General features: G+C 53.1%; 1 protein-coding gene across 1 annotated transcript in view; it reads left to right on the top strand.

Annotated features, from left to right (window-relative positions):
* The window catches only part of FGF12 (fibroblast growth factor 12), a 176512-nt gene that overhangs the window by 756 nt on the left and 156552 nt on the right, over positions 1-19204 (top strand). The gene's annotated exons all lie outside the window — the stretch shown is intronic.

Raw genomic sequence — 19204 nt, 5'->3', positions numbered from 1 at the left:
AGCAGCCGGCGCGCCTCTCCCGCGGGGCTCGGCCGGGCGCCGCCGACTTTCGGGCCGAGGGACCTGTGGACGTGGGAAATGTCCCGGGCGGGGGCGGGGGAGAGAAGCGTTCCTCCCTCCAGGCCGCCCGGGACAGCGAAAGGGGTCCCAGGCCCGGGGAGGGGCGCGCTGTCCCGCCGCGGCGGCGGGGAGGTTTCCCGGGGACACGGAGGCTCCGGCCGCGTGGCGTGGTGGCCGGCTGCCCCTTTAATCGGGGCGCCGGGAGTGGAGCGGCATAATAATAGCCCGCGATCTGCACAGTCACGATTCCGGCTGGGTGGGTCTCCGGACCCGGGGAAGGACAGGTGCGGGGCGCCGAGCAGGGCCGGGCCGCGATCGCCGGCCGCCCCAGCCGCGTGGCGGGCGCTTGGTGGGGCTCGCCGGGGCGAAGGGGCGAGACGGGGCTTTTGGTGGGGAGAGGCCGGAGCCTCCGGGCCAGGCTGGGGCAAGGAGACCTGCAGTGAAGGGATCCCCAAGGAGGGGCCGGCCTGCCTCGGTGCCTGGGGGTGGGGGGGCTTGGAAGCCCTCCTGGGTTGGGGACCATCTGTGGGGGCGGTTGGGCTGCCCACAGTCAGCTATCCCATTAGGCCTTCTGGGGTCCGGCATTCTCAAGCACATAAGAACAGCAGCCCCCAAACCTCCTCCCCCCCAGGCCAAGCTTCTCCCCAAAGTGGCCGGTCAGCTTGACTGCTAGCAAGCAGGAGATGAGAGCCTCCCTGCTAGGGCTGGAGGGTCCCCTGCCCCCAATGGAAAGTAACAGCCCCCCATACCTCTCTTGGCTTCTTTCCAGCTTCTCTAAATACCCCCAATATTCCCTGGTATTGGGGAAGCTCCCTCCTTGCCCCCACCCCCATGACTGAAACCTCTTGACCCATCTTCTCCCCCCAAAAAGCGTCTCCGACTGAAGAGCCTTTTCCAAGCTCCCCTGACCCTTTGGGTCCCCTCTTCTGTACTCCCTTCAGCCATGAGGACTAGTAACCAGATAGAGCAGCAATCCACCTGCCTGGCCCAGAGCCAGCTGCTGCCTTTCGGACATCCAGGCCCAGATGCCGGCCAGCTCTGGCGCAGCCTCAGATCCCCTGCTTGTCCTTCCTTCTCTAAGTGGTTCTGGAAGTCCCGTCCCGGCTCGATTTGCCCTTCCTTGCACCCATTCTTCCTATTTCAAAGCTCTCCAGGGCTGCAAAGTTCCTTCCTGCGGGGGAGGCGGGAGCAGGGACCCTCCTGCTATTCCTCCAGAGTAGGAATTGGGCCCAGGGAGCACTTCTCTCCCTTCCTCAGGGGCCTACGCACAATGGCTATTCAGGTCATCCCTGGGGAGTTGCAGGCTGACCACAACAACTCCGAGAGGCCGGACTGGGATTTGACCGTTGCCCGGCCTAGTTCGTCCGAGGCGGATTTGGAGGCATTTTCCTTCTCATCAGAGCCCTGAAAAGAAGGAATTTCCCGGTCTGACTTCGGCTTCTGTATGTTCCCTCACTTGGATTTACAGCCTCTCAGGAGCAGGCCTGAATTGGAAGAATCTCTTTGGAGCAGGAGGGGGTTGGGGGTTTTTTTCGGGGGGAAGGGGGTTTTCTACCAGTTGAACAGCCCTAGTAGTCCAGAAGGTTGGATGGTAGGAGCTTCAGAGCTTTTGTGTGGGGAAACCTACACCCAGAAAACGGTCTTCTAGTCCAGTGGTCGCCAAGCAGTGAGCCGGGGACCACTGGTGGTCTTTGAGAAAATTTGGGTGGTCCACAGAGAAATGGCACCCTTTAAGCAATTAATGTGGAGTGTGAAGGATGTGTGTTTGTGTTTATTTTCATGGTCGTGATGTGCACTGAAGATGGGGTTTGTTTTTGTTGTACAGGTGCAATGACAATAAAGTAAGCTAAATAACGAATTCAGGCTGCGCAGGAGTACAAGGCTGCCTCGTCCACATGGCCTGTGGGAACACAAGGCTTGCGTCGCTTGCATTGCGAGCAACACAAGAGTGAGGGGAGGGGGTAAAGGGCGGAGGGGGAGAACTCGCCCCACTCACCCTACATGCCTGGCCTGGCCACCAGGCTGCTTCTTTCTGCTTCTTTCTTCTTCTGCTTCTGGCAGCCCGCAAGGAAAGCAGCCAAAGTCTTTCTTTCTCTCCCCCAAACTCCGCCAGAAATGAGCCTTGGGGACCCTGCAAGGCCTCCTGCTCCAAGAGGCTGCGCCGACAAAGACTCATTTCTGGCAGAGTTTGGGGGAGAGAAAGAAAGATTTCTGCGGCTTCTGCTGCTTTCCTTGCATGAAGCCAAAAGTCTCTCTCCTCTCTCTCTCTCCCCGAGGACAGAGCTGGAGATGGGATCCTGTGATCCTAAATAACGAACGATAGATCGATAGGAAAACGGGGTGGGGGATTTTCCTGCAGACTTTTGGGGGAAGATTTTCCCAGGGTCTCTGGTCCGCGGGATTTAAAATGATGAGTTTGGTGGTCCCTGAGGTCCAAGAGGTGGGCGACCCCTGTTCTAGTCTATCCCCCAGCTCAATCAGGAGACCCGGTTCCAGACAAGTAGCTGATCCGGTCTCTTCTTAAAAGCCTCCAGTGCTGGAGCACCCAGAACTTCTGCAGAGGAGGCCGGCCTCTTCCCAGGAGGCCCCCAGTGGGACGTTTCAGCCGGAGCCATTCCACAAACCCCTGCAAAGACCTTTGAAAAGAGCATGAAAGGGAAGCGAGGCACTTTACTTGGGGGTGGGGTGGGGTGCTGAGACAGGCAGGGGGAGGGGCCCCCAGGAGGTGAGTGACATGCAAGGTCAGCCCCCCCTCCTCCTCCCCCCCCCCCCACGTGCTGGGTGTCCTCCTGACCCCAGAAGCCCCAGATCTCCTGAGACTCTTCAGCTGAGTCTGACGTCCTTCAGCAGCCTTTGCTGGCCTGGCAGGAAATGTGGCTTCCACCTGCCCTTCCTGAGAGGCCTCAGCTGACCAGAGCTCTTGGGGGTCATGCCAAGATCAAGGGGGGGCTCTGGTTTCTTGCTGAGCTTGGCGAAGAAGCCCGTGAGGGACACCTGGAGGCTGAGGATCTTCCAGTGTCTGCCTAAATTCCTGCCTAAAAAGGAAATTCGAGGGCGACTTTACCTTCAGAAAAAGCCACGAAAGGACACTTGTCCGAGGCCCCTTCGGTCACCGGAGCTGCCTCTCACCAACTTGTTAATCTGGTGGCTTTGAAGCTCCAGTCTGGCTTCACGCTGGGTAGAAACACACCGTCTGAGGGTGGGGGAGGATTGTGGGGGCTCTCTGAGCCTGGTTGTTTTCTTGCAAATGTTTAATTAACATGCTCAGTGTTGGAAGGGGAAAGGAGGAGGAGGAGGAGGACCGTAGGGTCCTTGGGGTTCTCTGAGCTTGGTTGTTTTCCTGCAGACATTTCATCACCCAACTAAGGAACATCATCAGTGCTAAAAAGGGAGGAGGGTTTGTAGAGATGAGGAGGAGATAGAGAGGCAGGCAGGCAGATAACAATGACTTGGTGGTCCTTGGTGGTGCTCTCTGAGCTGGAAGGTTTTCTTGCAGACCTTTCATTACCCAACTAGATAACATCATTGGTGCTAGAAGAGAAAGGGGGGTGCAGGGAGGAGGAGGAGGAGGAGGAGGACTGCAGGGTCCTTGGCGCTCTCTGTTCTTGGTGGCTTTCTTGCACCTGTTTCATTGCCCAACCAGGTCACATCATCCGTGTTGGAAGGGGAAAGCGTTTGCACCGATGACGTTACCTAGTTTGGGTAACGAAGCACCTGCAAGAAAGCTGCCAAACTCAGAGAGCACCAGTTCCCATGCTCCTGGGCCATTTGGCCTGGGGTGGCCCTTAGTGACGGCGTGGCTTTTCAAGTTTTGGATCAGGAGCGGGAAATGCGGGTCCCGCTGCGTCTCCAGCATGGAAGCTCCCTGGGGGGACGGTGAGCCAGGCCAAGCACCCTCAGGAGCAGGCCCTTCATGGGGGGGTTGCTGCCCCGGAGGCCCCGGTCGAGAGCCTTCGGTCCAGGATGGGCTGGGAGGTCGCCCCTGGCCTTGGTCCCCTGGGCTTGTGCAGAGGCACCCAGGGTTGAAAACCCAGAGGGGGTGGGGGTGGAATGGCCTGGAAGACAAGACAGCTTTGGAGGCCGATCCAGGAAAGGTGAAGGCTCCCCATTGAAGGCAGAGCTTCCGTGGGAGTTGACTCGTCTCCGGCTCACCTTCACGAAAGGCCAAGAGGGCAAATGACAGGAGAGACGAGGCCAAGCTCTCTTGCCAGCCAGCTCTCTGCCCTCTGGTCTCACTCACTGCAACTCCTCCCCTTCTGGTGGTCGTTAAGAGAAGCCAGGAGGCTGGATGAGGAGGCCCAACTGGATGACCCTTCGGCTAGAGGGGTGTGTGTGTGTGTGTGTGTGTCCAAATTTGGCCACTTGTGGACTCAACTCCCAGAATTCAGCCAGCCAGCCAGGGAATTTGGGGAGTTGAAGTCCCCAAGCCTTAAAGAGGTCACGCTTGGAGACCCCTGGCCTAGAGGACTGTCAGGTGCAAGTGACCAGAACCCACTTGGGGATGGTCAAAAGTTGGCATTTTATTGTTGGTCACTTACATGACAAGAACCTCACCAGCTGCTCTGAGAAGGCAGTCTGGAGAAATGGCTGAGATTTTGGCCTCCCAGAATTGGGAGGGACCTTGTAGGTCTTCTAATTCAAGCAGGAAATCCATATGGCTGTCCAGCCTCTTCTTAAAAGCCTCCAGTGATGGAGCCCCCGCAACTTCTGGTGGCCGGCAGTTCCACCGGTTAATTGTTCTCACTCTCAGGAAATTCCTCCTTGGTTCCAGGTTGCTTCTCTCCTTGGTTAGTTTCCATCCGTTGCTTGTTTTCCCTTCGGTGCTTTGAAGGACAGGTTGTCCAACAGCCCTCTTCTTTGGGGCAGCCCCTCAAATATTGGGGGACTCCTCTCATGTCCCCCCTAGTCCTTCTCCCCTCTAGACTAGACTGCCCAATTCCTGCCACCGTTCTTGATAGGTTTCAGCCTCCAGGCCTTTCTCCATCTGTTGGCTTCTTCTGATACAGCGGGTGTCTCTCCGGCCTCCGTCACAGGAGTCCCACAGGGAAATCTTTAGGGCCCCAGTGAGATTTTTCTTCTCAAATGGGCCTGGAAGCCCACCAGGTGGGCCAAGGTCTTGACTGAGATGCCCCGGGAACCCTTCTTTTCGTTAAACGTAAACATGTCCAATTCCTGCAAACCTTCCTTCATAGGTTTCGGCCTCCAGTCCCCTAATCATCCTAGTTGCTCTTCTCTGCACTCTTTCGAGAGTCTCAGTGGTCTTTTTTTCGTATTGGGGTGGCCAAAACTGAATGTGGTACTCCAAATGTGGCCTGACCAGGGCTTTAAAGCAGGGGCGTCCAACCTTGGCCCCTTTAAGACTGGTGGACTTCAACTCTATGCTGGCTGATGAATTCTGGGAGTTGAAGTCCACCAGTCTTAAAGTTGCCAAGGTTGGACACACTTGCTTTAAAGCAAGCCCCCCCAAACTTGGCCCCTTTAAGACTTGTGGACTTCAACTCCCAGAATTCTCCAGCCAGCATAGAGTTGAAGTCCACAAGTCTTAAAGGGGCCAAGTTTGGGGCGGCTTGCTTTAAAGCAGGGGTGTCCAACCTTGGCAACTTTAAGACTTGTGGACTTCAACTCCCAGAATTCCTCAGCCAGCATAGAGTTGAAGTCCACCAGTCTTAAAGGGGCCAAGTTTGGGGGACCTCTGCATTATAAAGTTGCGTTAGCACTTCACACGATCTTGATTCTTTGCCTCTGTTAATGCAGCCAGGATTGCGTTGGTTTTTTTTTGGCAGCTGCAGCACACGGCTGGCCCATATTTGTCCCCCCCACCCCGCCACCCCATATAGACTCTAAACTGGAAGGTCTCTGGAATTCGCCAAGAGGAGCCCACTCCCCTTCAGCTGGTGGTTCCCCCACAGCAATTGAGCACTGATGATGTTCTGCAGCTCCCAAAATGTCTGGTTGCACCCTGCACCTCTTTCCTCTTTCCCAAGGCTCTTCAATTTTGGCCAGTTTAAACTTGTGGACTTCAACTCCCAGAATTCCTGAGCTAATATGACTGGAGGAGGAGGAATTCTGGGAGTTGAAGTCCACAAGTTTAAACTGGCCAAAATTTGAAGGCCCCTGTTCTTTCTTCTTGGCACCCATACTCAGACCTGGAGCCTTGGGAGAATGAGGCACCCCCTGTGCACTGCAAGAGATTTAAGCTCAGCCCACCTCAACTTCCTTTCTATCCTTCACTCCCACGAATTTCCCTTGACCGTCAGTTGGCCACATTCTTGTAGAGAGCTTACGCTTGCAACAAATCTTTATACTTCTTTGAACTCCCCGAATCTTCTGATTTTCCCGGCTCTTGAGTAAGAGACTTGGAGGGTGGTAGCCTCGAAGCGAAGCTGTGAGAGCTGGTCAAGAAGAAGAGGCCATCAGGCATCCCCTGGGCAGATCCGAAAGGACCCACCCGATTAGCAGGGGATTGGACTAGAAGACCCCCAAGGGCTCTTCTTCTGACTCTGACCTTGGATGACTGAGAATCTCCGTAGATACCCTTCATTGGTGTAGATTTATTTATGTATAATTGCTGATTTAGTGGCGTTGTGTGGGAAAAACAGAAGGAGGAAGGAGTATTAGAGACGTTCGCTGCCTCAACTTACTTATAACAACATGAAAGGCAGGATATGCATTAATGTGTAAATAAAAATGGTTAAAAAGGAGCTGCTGTAAGAAGGGAGAGTTAACATTCCCACACAGCCAGGATCGGGGTCGATCCACGTCAGAATGGACACTGGGGGTTCTGGTGGCCCCAGGAAGGTAGCTTGGAGGTGTTGAGAAGGGAGCCTGGGATGGGGACAACCGAGAGAGGCTGTTTGCCAAGGTCTCATTCTGGAGAGCCCCCAATGTGGGCTCTTTTAATGCTTCCTCTTCTTAAATGCCCCCTTGGCCTGCTCGATTGTGGATCGAAGCCGTCAGGGGTCGGGATTACGATGGCGTAGAAATGGTGCTTGGTTTTGATCAGGGCTTCTGCCGAGCTGGGGTGTCTCGGGGTCTCTCTGGAACAAGGAGAAGCTTGGCTGGGGGACCCCGGAAGCAGAATGGTTTCGGTAGGGTTTGGACTGAGGAGGCCTAAGGGTGAGCCGGTAGAGGCCTGCAGTGAACAAGGGACATTTAGGCCACCGCCTAAAGTTACTTGATCAGCCTCCTCAGCTCCTGGCTCCTTGTATTTCGCGGTTTTCTCGCAGACCTTTCAGTACCAAGCACCATCGTCAGTAACGTCATCAGTGCTAGAAGGGAAGTGGGGGTTTGTGGAGTGGAGGAGAAGGAGAAAGGGAGGAGAAGAGGGGAGGAAGAGGACTGTGGGGTCCTTGGGGTTGTCTGAGCGTGGCTGTTTTCCTGCAGAAGTTTCATTACCCAAACTAGGGAAACATCATCCGTGCTGGAAGAGAGAGGAGGAAGAGGAAGGGGAGGAGGAGGAAGAGGAGGAGGAGGGGGAAGGAGGAGGACTGTGGGATTCTTGGTCCTCTCTCAACTGGACTGTCTCCTTGCAGGAGTTTCATGACCCAACTAGGTAATACCATCCGTGATAGAGGCTTGCTGTGTTTATATCTGGGGTCCTGCCCTGTCAGAGTTGGTGGGAGTAGCCTGGGGGGTGTTTTGGTTGGGCTGTTTACCGTTCCCTTCTTTGGCGGTTCCTTGATCGATTGGGTCTTGTTTACTGGTGGATTGTTGGTCTGATGTTAATTGCCCACCAACACTGACAAGACAAGCCACTAGGACATAAATCGAGAGCAGCCCCCGCCCCCCGCCGCCTTCTAGCGTTGATGATGTTACCTAGTTGGGTTATGGAACATTTGCAAGAAAACATCCACGCTCGGAGAGCGAAAGGGACCCCACAGTTGAGTCCTGAGCTGCAAATATTCTCCCTTTATGGGAACTACCGGTTAAGCAGCTGTAATGTTTGAAGCTGGGCCGATCTCCGTGGCAGGAAGGGGACTGGGCCCCCGCCTCTTTCCCCCCGTCCCTCTTTGGATCGCCTTCCCTGAATCATCGGGCCTTATCACAAGTGGAGGCAATCATTGGGCAGGGGGGCTCTGCCGAGAGACCCAGCCGGGAGGGCCTGGCTGCCAATTAGCCAGAACGGATCCCCATCGCCTGCTCGGATCACAAGCTGCACGCTTCCCCCGAGGGCGAGAAGAGAGATTGATGTACAGAAAGGCTCTGGAACGTTCTTGGAAACCATGTTCAAATGCCAAACCGGGAAAGGGGGTGGGGGGCTGCAAAGAGATTCTGAAGGCAGCCCCCCCCCTTTCTTGCTTCAACCTCCCCACAATGCTGGGCTCCGTCCAAGTGGCGGCTCTCCCCCCATTTAGACAAAAGCTGCGTTTGGGCTCGAAAAGGTGAGGGGGGCTTCCTAGGAAGATTGCAAGCCATCCTCCATTAAACAGCCCCCCCCAGGTTGCAGATGGGGGGGGGCTCTGCTCCTTTGGGGGGGGGGCAGGGATTTGCGGGTGAGGCTGCAGCAGTGCTGCCGGAGGAGCCGGAGGTCTTGAGCCAAGGCTGGGAGTTGAGGTGCACCGGAAGGGCGAGAGTCCGAGGGCAGCCAGTCCGGGGATGGGCCGGCAAAGGGAAGACACCGGATCTCTTTGGAAAGAAGGCAGAATAGACTAGAGCTGGAAGGAACCTGGGAGGTCATCTAGTCCAGGGGTTGCCAACCAGTGAGCCGGGGACCACTGGTGGTCCGTGAGAAAATGTTGGTGGTCTGCAGAGAACTGTCACCCCCAAAGCAATTCATGCAGGCTGCACGGGAACACAAGGCTTGTGTTGCTTGTATTGCGCACAACACAAGGAAGGGGGAAAGGGCGGAGGGGGAACTTGCCCCACAAGCCCCATGCGCCTGGCCTAGCCACCGGGCTGCTTCTTTCCGCTTCTTTCTTCTTCTGCTTTTGGCTGCACGCAAGGAAAGCAGCCAAAGTCTTTTTTTCTCTCCCCGAAACTCCGCCAGAAATGAGTCTTGGGGACCCTGCAAGGCCTCCTGCTCCAAGAGGCTGCGCCGGCACAATAAGTCTCACGAAGTCTCATTTCTGGCGGAGTTTGGGGGAGAGAAAGAAGGACTTCTGCGGCTTCTGCTGCTTTCCTTGCATGAAGCCAAAAGTCTCTCCCTCTCTCTCTCTCTCTCCCCCGCTGAGAACGGAGCCGGAGACGGTATCCTGCAATCCCAAATAAAGAACAATTGGTTGGTAGGAAAACGGGGTGGGGGATTTTCCTGCAGACTTTTGGGGGGATTTTCCCAGGGTCCCTCTGGTCTGCAGGATTTAAAAGGATGAATCTGGTGGTCTCTGAGGCCCAGGAGGTGGGCGACCCCTGTTCTAGTCCAACCCACAGCTTGTACCATTCCAGACAAGGGGCTGACCAATTTTTTTTCTTCAAAGCCTCCGGTGAGGGAGCAGCCACAACCTCTGGAGGCAAATGGTTCATTGCTCTCGAATTTCCTCCTTCCATCCAGGCTGCTTCCCTCCTGGGTTAGTTTCCCTCCGCTGTTCCTTGCCTTTTCCTGGCGCCTGGAGGGGCCTGGGAGGGCCTGGAGAAAGCCGGCAGGGCTGCAGCAGCGGCCCAGACTAGAGCAATCTCGGGGTTTCCGGGGGAGCCAACCCTGCACCCACCAGGGTCTCTTTTCCACCACTCAGCTTTTCTCAGCCGCCTCGTGCTTGCCAGCACTTTTCACAAAACGTGCTGATCTTTTTCCTCTGGGTGCCGGTGGACTTTGGTGGCCGGCTGGGGTGACTCTCTCTCCGCAGTCTCCGCATGGACTTGCCTTGGCCTGAGGTGCCCGTCCCTGCTGAGCTTTCAGAAAGCGCTGAGACAGGACCAAAGGAAGAGCCTCCTCCCTCCAGCTAAAAATGGGCCAGGTTCGGTTGCGCTGTCATCCCCGTGCAAACGGGCGTCGCTTAGAATCAGAATCACGTGAAGTGTCAGCACCGCTTGAATAAAGCCTTAGTAAGGCCAGACCAGGAACACTGTGTCCAGTTTGGGTCATTATATTACCAAAAAAAAAAGACGCTGAGGCTTTGGAAAAAAGTGCAAAGAAAGAGGATTCAAGGCATGGGAAGAAGGATTGCAGAATTTGACTTTGGCCAGTCTAGAGAAAAGAAGAATTAGGGGTGACGTGAGAGTAGCATTCCAGTATATGAATGGCTGCCCCAAAGAAAAGTGTGTGTGTGTGTGTGTGTGTCAAATTATTGTCCAAAGCCCCAGAAGGCAGGACAAGAAGCAAAAGGGGGAAACTAATCGAGGAGAGAAGGAATTAAGGAATTAAGGAGGAATTTCCTGACGGTGAGGACAATTAATCAATGGAACAGCTTGCTACAAGAAGTTGTGATGTAGCTGCTCCATCCCTGGAGGACTTTCAGAAGCGATTGGGCAGCTACCTATCTGGAATGGTCTATCTAGGGCACTGGTGTCCAACCGTAGCAACTTTAAGACTTGTGGACTTCAACTCCCAGAATTCCTCAGCCACCTTTGCATTATCTACCGCAGGGGTCTCCAACCTTGGCCCCTTTAAGGCTTGTGAACTTCAATTCCCAGAATTCTTTGCTGGCTGAGGAATTCTGGGAGTTGAAGTCCACAAGTCTTAAAGTTGCCACGGTTGGACACCCCTAGTCTAGGGTCTCCTGCTTGGGCTGGGGGTTGGACTAGAAGACCTCCAAGGTCTATTCCAGTTTGATTCTGATTCCAAAAATGGTCTCACCCTCCCAAGGGAGGCTTACTTAGGCTTACGACAAACCTCACTTAGTTGGGTCCACGAGGCGCCATCACTGGCTACCAGGGCAGTGACATGTGGGATTTAAAAACTGCTTCAGGGGATTCCAAGCAATCCAAAAACATTTCAGAGAAGAATGTGTCGCTAAAACCTTCAGATCAGTGGAAATGGTAGCAGAATCGGCTTTGACTCCCCAGCCAGGGTCCAACCTCCGGCAAGAACCCTGCGACGTTCCAGGCAAATGGCCGTCCAGTCTCTTCTTGAAAGCCTCTGTTGATGGAGCACCCACCACTTCTGTTCCACTGGTTTAATTGTCCTCCCTGTCAGGACATTTATCCTTAATTCTACAATTGCTTCCTTCCTTGGTGAGTTTCCATCCGTTGCTGCTGCTTCTGCCTTCTGGTGCTTTGGAGACCGGGGTGACCTTATGCTTAGCTTGCTTCCTGGATGAGCCCACTGTGAGGGGTACATTGTGAGCACATTGTGTACTAAAAGCTGAGAAGTGGGGACGGGTCTGCCCAACGTATCAATGATTAAGATAAATAAACAACTAAGGATGAGGTACATTAAGTTAAGTGCGTCGTGCAAATGTATTTCTGAAGTCTTTACCAATTGAGTGACAAGCATTTTGATGAACGGTGCCATTAACGTTAAAAATACCCAAATGCAAACCATCCAGGGTTCGGGTAAAATGGCTCTGCTGGCGAAACCAGACCAAGACCCGCCCCCAAACACAAGAGAATGGAAAGATTCCCGGCCGTTGGCTTCACGCACGTCGGGCCAAACCTTTACAGGGCTAGTTGAGGTTTGTTTTGGTCTGTTGTGTGAACTCACCAATCTTTCGTTCAGTCCAAACACGGCTAAGCCCAGAGCTTTAACTAAAGGGGTTCCAATAACCAAGAGTTTGCTTTGAGACCTGCCTGCAAGCTTGGATGGTCCCGCAGGGGCTGCCATGGCATTGGGAAGGGGGTCTTCTGCACCATGCGGTGCGACGCATGAAGGGCTTAAGGTTGGGCCAGCTGAATACAACTTTCTTCTGCCCTGAAGGATTCCAATTTATCATGAGTCCTGCCAGCACCCCCTTTGACCGTGATGGGCGTTGTAGTCCAACCCATCTAGTAAGCTGTGGCTTGGACAAAGGAGCCACCATTTTCAGCCTCAACTCACAACAAAGTTGGAAATCTTTGGAGGAGAGAAAAGAGACCATTTTCAGACATGCTTCATATGGTAGGGGTCTGCAACCTTGGCTAACTTTAAGACTTGTGGACTTCAACTCCCAGAATTCCTCAGCCAGCTCTGCTGGCTGAGGAATTCTGGGAGTTGAAGTCCACAAGTCTTAAAGTTAGCCAAGGTTGCAGACCCCTATTTTAACGTAACAGTGATGTTTATTGTCCCAGGGATTTTCTCCCAAAGCAATTATTATGTGCTGCTTCTAACATCTGCAGTGCCTTAGCGTAACAGACTGCCAAGCGTGCGTCTCTATGCAGAGATTTTTTTACAGTTCCTTGATTGTTTGTGTTCCTCATTCACACATGGGGGCCGGATCGCAACTCGGATGTGCTGTGGGCTTCCTTCAGACGGTCAGAAATGTCCTGAAAGCGGGGAACAATTAAGGAACAGCTTTGCCTCCAGGAGTTGTGGCTCCTCTTAACACTGGAATCTGTAGATATTCTCTGTCCTCCAGGTCCTCCTTGTCCCAAAGGTGCTTTTTTCAGGAGGCACCTGGGCTTCCTGGTTTTGTCTTTGAAGACGTTTCGCTTCTCATCCCAGAAGCTTCTTCAGTTTCGACTGGATGGTGGGGAAGGGAAGGATTTACACCCCTTGCAGAGAGCTGGTTATTTGCATCCTCTTTTTAGAGGGTCGTTGAGGCCACTTGGAGGTTTATCTGGGTCCTCAGGGTTTTCTGGAGGTTTTCAAGAAGAGATTGGACGGCCATTTAACCGGAAGGGTGGAGGGTCTCCTGCTAGTCAGCACTGATGATGTTACCTAGTTGAGGGAGTGAAACATTTGCAAGAAAACCATGAAGCTCAGAGAGCATCGAGGACCCGTCAGGTCAACCCTGAGCTACAGAGATTCCCCTTTGTTGGAATTGTTCTTCCGGCCAGGAAGTTTCCCTTAATTTTAGATTTCCTTTCTCCTGGATGAGTTTCCACCGGTTGCTTCTTCTCCTGCCTTCAGGGGCTTTGGAGAAGAGGTCGAACCCCCTCCTCCTCTTTGGGGCAGCCCCAGAGGTGGGTCTTCAGCAGATTCTGAGCAGTTCTGGAGAACCGGGAGCAGAAAATTTGGAGTGGTTTGGAGAACCGGCCAATCCCACCTCTGACTGGGGGGTTTTACAGTCTCCTTCCCCTGCCAGGCCCACAGAACCGGGAGTAAAAAAAAAATGGAATCCCACCCCTGGGCTGCCCCTGGGAGGCTGCTATCATGTCCTGTCCCCCACAGTCCTTCTTTTCTCTAGAGTAGACATACCCAATTCTTGCAACTGTTCTTCACACATTTTGCCCTCCAGGCCTTTAATCCTCTCGGTTGCTCTTCTCTGCCTCTTGACCACGTTCTGTCACCCTTTCCCGAGAAAGTCCAGTTGCCTCTTGGAAAAATCCCCTTTGGGACACCCAGGAGCTACGTGTCTGGGAAACGCCGCAGCCATCCTATCGCACGCACACTTGTGAGTCTCTAGAAAGCGGGCACTCCATCCCTGGAGGCTTTTAAGAAGAGGCTAGGCAGTCACTTGTCTGAAATGGGAAAGGCTCTCCTGCTTCTAGTCCAGGGGGCTGGACAAGATGACCTCCAAGGTCCCTTCCAGCTCTGCTCTATCCTAAAGCATGTTGAGTTCAGCTGCAGGACTGACTGGTCTGGCCCGAGAGATTGGAAAAGTCCCGCTCATCTTCAGCGTTCTCCCCAATCCGACGTCCTTGAGATGCGTCGACCTCCACTCCCAGAATTCCCTGCCTCTCTCCTTGGCTCTCCTGCCAGGGGATTGTGGGAAGGCCTGAGCAGATTCCCCCAGAAGGGCCACTCGGAGCGGCTGCCTTGCGGAAGAGCCTCCGGCTGCGTCAAACGCTCGGAGAAGTCAAGAGGCCAACTCTTGGGAAGAACACCGCTTTCCTCTCCTTATTCCCCAGCGCCAGCCCTTCCTCCTTGGCCCCGTGGTTAGGGACCTTCATCATGCAATGGACACTCCTTTCTAACTGGATTTGTGCTGCTAGTCCCTTGTGAGGCCCGCTGGTTCCCGGAAGGTTTGCTGCAGAGAGAAAAGTAGAATCGGGGGAGGAAAAAAGGGCCACGTGGAAAGGAGGCTCCATCACCCAAGGCGGTGTGCTTCTGCTCGGCTCCGGTGGGGTTTTTCCTTCCACGTACAGCTGTACTTTTTGGACTTCTTTGAATGAGAATGGTAAATCAAAGCCCTCTCGGCCATCACAGGCTCGTTTAGAGAAGATTCCGGTTCACCCTGAATGGGGAAAGCGGGTTTAGCTCTCTTAATTGAGTTCAGGCAAGGTTTGATCGCCTATTGCCTTGGCTTCCTTCGGCTTGAAGGACAGTAAATACACTGTAGGAACCAACGGTACAACCGAAGCAGGCGGAGCCTTTTGTTTCTGAATAAAAGCAGACGGAGCCATTTGTATCCGTGGTCAGTGCTGCAGAATAATGGCTCTCAAGAGGAAATGGAGAGGAACAAGCCATGTTCTGCCCCCAAAGGCAGGAACGACAGCACACACACACACCCCCAGTCACTTAGGTTGTGTGCAAAGGCCTCTCCCTCTTCCACCTCTTGCCGTTGGCACTGGGAGGGGCCTCAAAGGGACTCTCCGTGATGCATCACCTGTGACCGAGTCTGCATCCAGAGAACGAGGACGTCGCTAGGCGCAAATGCAGGTTGCAGCTTTTCATGCTCCAGGATAACAGAGCTGGAAGGGACCTTGGAGGTCTTCTAGTCCAGCCCCCTGCTAAGACCCAATACCATTTCAGTCCCGTGGCCATCCAACCTCCAGGGCTGGAGCAGCCACAACTTCTGAGGCCGATCCGTTGATTCATTCAGTGTCAGGAAATTCTCTCCTGAGCTCAAGGTTGCTTCTCTCCTGGATTAGTTTCCGTCCATTGTGTCTTGTTCTGCCTTCAGGTGCTTTGGAGAATAATTTGACCCCCTCCTCTTCTTTGGGGCAGCCCCTCAATTATTGGAAGGCTACTCTCCTGTCCCCCCTGGTCCTTCTCTTCACTAGACTAGCCAGGCCCAGTTTCTGCGACCGTTCTTCATATTTTTAAGTCCCCTGATCGTCTTTGTTGCTCTTCCCTGCACTTTTTCCAGAGTCTCAACATCTTTTTTTATATTGTGGCAACCCTCCATTGGATGAGAGACCAAGTGTGGCCTTACCAAGCCATTATAAAGCGGTATTAACACCCCACGTGATCTTATTCGAGGCCTTTCCCTTTCGAACAAAACAAATTCCTTGCAGACACAATCTTGATGTGTGATGAAGTCGTTTTTGACTCCTAGTGATACGTACAGGGGTGGGATTCAAATTTTTCAACAACCAGTTCTGTGGGTGTGGCTTAATTGGTGGGCGTGGCTTGGTGGTCATGTTATTGGCCAACTCAACATCACTCACATTGAGGCACGCATCTCCTCGCCTGGCCTTTCGTGACTGTGGGGATGTTGCAACAGTCGTAAGTGTGAAAAAGGGTCATAAGTCCCTTTTTTCAGTGCCATTGTAACTTTGAATGGTCCCTCCACACAAGCAAAGTACCAGCAAAGAGGGGAAAAAACTCCAGAGAGGTTCCTGAGACAGGAAGTCCAGTCCTGCCCAGAATGGAATAAGGGTTAGTGGAGAGGCAGTTTCTGTCAGCAACACCAGAATGTTTCCTTCCTGTCTTCCTTGCAGGATTAGCCCTGTAATTTCTTCTAACAACCGGTTCTCCAAACTGCTTAGGACATTAACAACCGGTTCTAGCGAATAGGTGCCAACCGGTAGAATCCCACCCCTGGATACGTAGATAGATTGTTTCCATGACAACCGGTCCCTAACCTTTTTCGAATTTCCCAGCAGCGGACTCATCATTGCTGTAACTGGACCCAGTCTTAATGTTTACCTGCCCAGTTGTCCCCCAAGGTGTTTCTCTTCCGAAGGACCGAGGTTGGGGACCTGCCCTGCTTGGTACGTTGTCTGGTTCCAATAGGCAGCTCTGGGTTGACCAGTTGGCTTCTTGAGTTCTCCAAAGACGGGCCTGCAGCCTGTTCCAGCCTCCGCTCCTACTGCTGGTCTTGCCCAGTCTGAACCATCCAGGGGATGCATTGCTGTGACCCTCTTCTGGAGGCAGCGGTGGGTCACTGCCGGGAAAGGGAGCCCCGATAGGCTCTACTTCCTCAGGGATGGTTGCCACCATCCTATTCTCCAAAGCATCTAAAGGCTGGACAAGAAGCATCAGGTGGAAACTTAATCGTGGAAAGATCCAACCTGGAACTAAGGAGGAATTTCCTGCCTTCCATCCAGGGGTTGTGGAGGCCTCATCACTGGAGGCTTTAAAAAAAGGAGACTGGACCCCCGTTTGTCTATGATACAGGATGACGGTGCTTCTGAGTTGGTTTCAAAACTTTTCATCACCAAGCTAGGTAACGTCTTCAGTGGAGCTTAGGGGATGCCAGCGTTGGGTTCTTCTGCTCCTAAGAGCTTCTGGAGGATCACATCAGGTGGGGTGTGTGTGTCTTAGGATGGCTCTTGTAAGTGGGGGGGGCTCTCCAACCTTGGCAAGTTTAAGGCTTGTGGACTTCAACAGCCAGAATTCTGGGAGTTGAAGTCCACAAGGCTTAAAGTTAGCCAAGGTTGGAGAGCCCTGTTGTAAGGGGTTACGTTGGGTCACGTCGCATGAGGGTCTTGCGATGGGGAGGTCATGTCAGGTATAGGGCATGGCATAGGATTTTGTGCTTGATCAGGGGATCAGACTAGAAGACCTCCAGGGTCCCTTCCAACTCTCCTATTCTGTTCTGTTCTTCTGTTACTCAGTCATGGAACTTCAGAGTGGCCTGGCCTCTCTGCCCTGTTTCTCCAACAAGACGGCCTCCCCCAATAGGAAGTCCCAGCATGTTTTATAGGCATGAAATGAAATTAAGCCCCTCCCCCCGAATTAAGGCCTATATTAAAGCATGCAAAATGGGGGGGAAATGGCAGGGAGTGGCTTGCTGTTAAGAAAGTACTTTTGTTGCACACCCGGATATGGTGCTGCCTGCGTTGACCCCGATACGAAGTGCCCCACCAACGCTGAGGTCAACATCAAGCCGTCGCCACCTGCCTATCCAAAGATGCAAGGGGGGGGGAATTAAGTCCCCCCCCCGAAAAGATGGCCTAGCCATTTTTTCGGGGCTCAAAAAAAAATAAGACCCGGCCTTATTCTATGAGAAACACGGTAGTACTAGCTAGTTTGGACTGCAGAGACCAGGTCTCTCTCCTTTCTGCGGCGCACTGGCCTTAGATGCCCCTGTCCTTGAAGGCAACCCCCACGCCTGCTCTGCCACGGACCCCATTAATATTTCATCTGGTGGCCTCTCGCCTTGGTCTCGCCGAGAGCGCCCGGAAGCCATTTCCTCGGTCAGCTGAGGGTAACGAAGGACCCAGTTCTTCCACCCGGTGCCACGAACTCGGGACTTTCAAGCCACGTCCTTGGCCCAACGTTGTCTGTTCTGGATAGTGACCCCTCGCAGTGCTCGCTTGCAGAGAGTGCACCGAAGAGCAACCAAGGGTGATTGGGGGACTGGAGGCTAAAAGAGAGGAAGAAGGGTTGCTGGAATTGGGTGTGGCCAGTCCAGGGAAGAGAAGGACCAGGGGTGACATGATAGCATCTTCCAGTATTTGAGGGGCTGCCCCAAAGAAGAGCAAGGGTCCCCCTATTCTCCAAAGCCCCTGAAGGCAGGAAAAAGAAGCAACGGATGGGAAATTCATCCAGGAGAGAGAAGCAACCTGGAACTAAGGAGAAACTTTCTGACAGTGAGGACAATTAACCAGGGGAACTGCTTGCCACCAGAAGTTGTGTGAGCTCCGTCTTTAAGAAGAGACTACTGGTCTGAAATGGTGTAGGGTCTTCTGTTTGAGCAGGGGGCTGGACTAGGAGACCTCCAAGGTCCCTTCCAGCTCCTATGCTGAATTGAAATGGAAATTTCAGACAAATGGCTTTTCAGTCTCTTCCTAAAAAACTCCACGGATGGAGCCCCACAACTTCTGGAGGCAATTTCCCTTCCACTGATGAATTGTTCCCGCTGACAGGAAATGGCTCAGCGATGCTGCAGTTGCTCACTAAAGGGGCCCTCTGAGCTTTCCTACCATATTGGCTTGCGGACCTTTCGTTACCTGACTAGGTCACATCATCCATGCGATGGAGGGTAGGCAGGGGTGGGATTCAATTTTTTTCACAACCAGTTCTGTAGGCGTGGCTTAGTTGGTGGGTGTGGCTTGGTGGTCATGTGACTGGCTGGGTGTGGCCTACTCAACATCACTCACATCGAGGCACGCATCTCCTCGCCTGGCCTCTCATGACTGTGGGGATGCTGCAACAGTCGTAAGTGTGAAAAATGGTCATAAGTCACTTTTTTCAGTGCAATTGTAACTGAATGGTCCCTCCACACGAGCAAAGTACCTGCAAGGAGGGGAAAAACACTCCAGATAAGTTCCAGAGACAGGAAGTCTAGTCCTGCCAAGAACGTAATAAGGGTTAACGGAGAGGCAGTTTCTGTAAGCAACCCCAGAATGTTTCCTTCCTGCCTTCCTTACAGGATTAGCCCAGTAATTTCTTCTAACAACCGGTTCTCCAAACTGCTTAGGATGTTAACAACCGGTTCTAGCGAATAGGTGCGAACTGGTAGAATCCCACCCCCGAGGATAGGGGTTGAGGTGTATAAGCTCATCCTGCCAGTGATGCGGGAGTGTTTTTCTCCTTGGTAATTCTTTGAGTAGGATATTGTTTTCTGCTTGATAGTGTGACGGTTTGTCTGGTGTCCATCCCTGCTTACCTGGCTATCAGTTGCGGGGGAGGGTGGACTGCCTTTTGCATTCTTTCATAGATTTTTATTATCTTTTTGAATGCTGTGTCATTTAATTCTGTGTGTCTGTTGATGGCTGATGAGATACATAGATACACAATACAGATGCCTAGGAGATGCCACATCTACACACAAGAGACAAACCGGGCATGGAGCCTTATCCTTTGTGATAAGGGTTTGGCTCATTCTTTATCTTGGTTAGATACTAGCCATGATCTGCCTTGTATCCCATCTCCTTCTCATTGCTAGCCAAGGGCACAAATGATGCGCCTGAGCCAGGCACAAAGATTTAAGACCTTACGTTAAATTATGCCTGAAAACAGGAGTCTAGTCAACTATGGTTCAGGAGCTAAATTAGGGGCCGTTTGTGGGAACGTAATGAT

Source organism: Pseudonaja textilis, chromosome 4 (assembly GCF_049901715.1).
Source record: "Pseudonaja textilis isolate UNSWEBS1 chromosome 4, rPseTex1.2, whole genome shotgun sequence".
Lineage (NCBI taxonomy): Eukaryota > Metazoa > Chordata > Lepidosauria > Squamata > Elapidae > Pseudonaja > Pseudonaja textilis.
The sequence above is the reverse complement of the archived record's forward strand: the minus strand, read 5'-3'. Positions and strand labels throughout refer to the sequence as shown.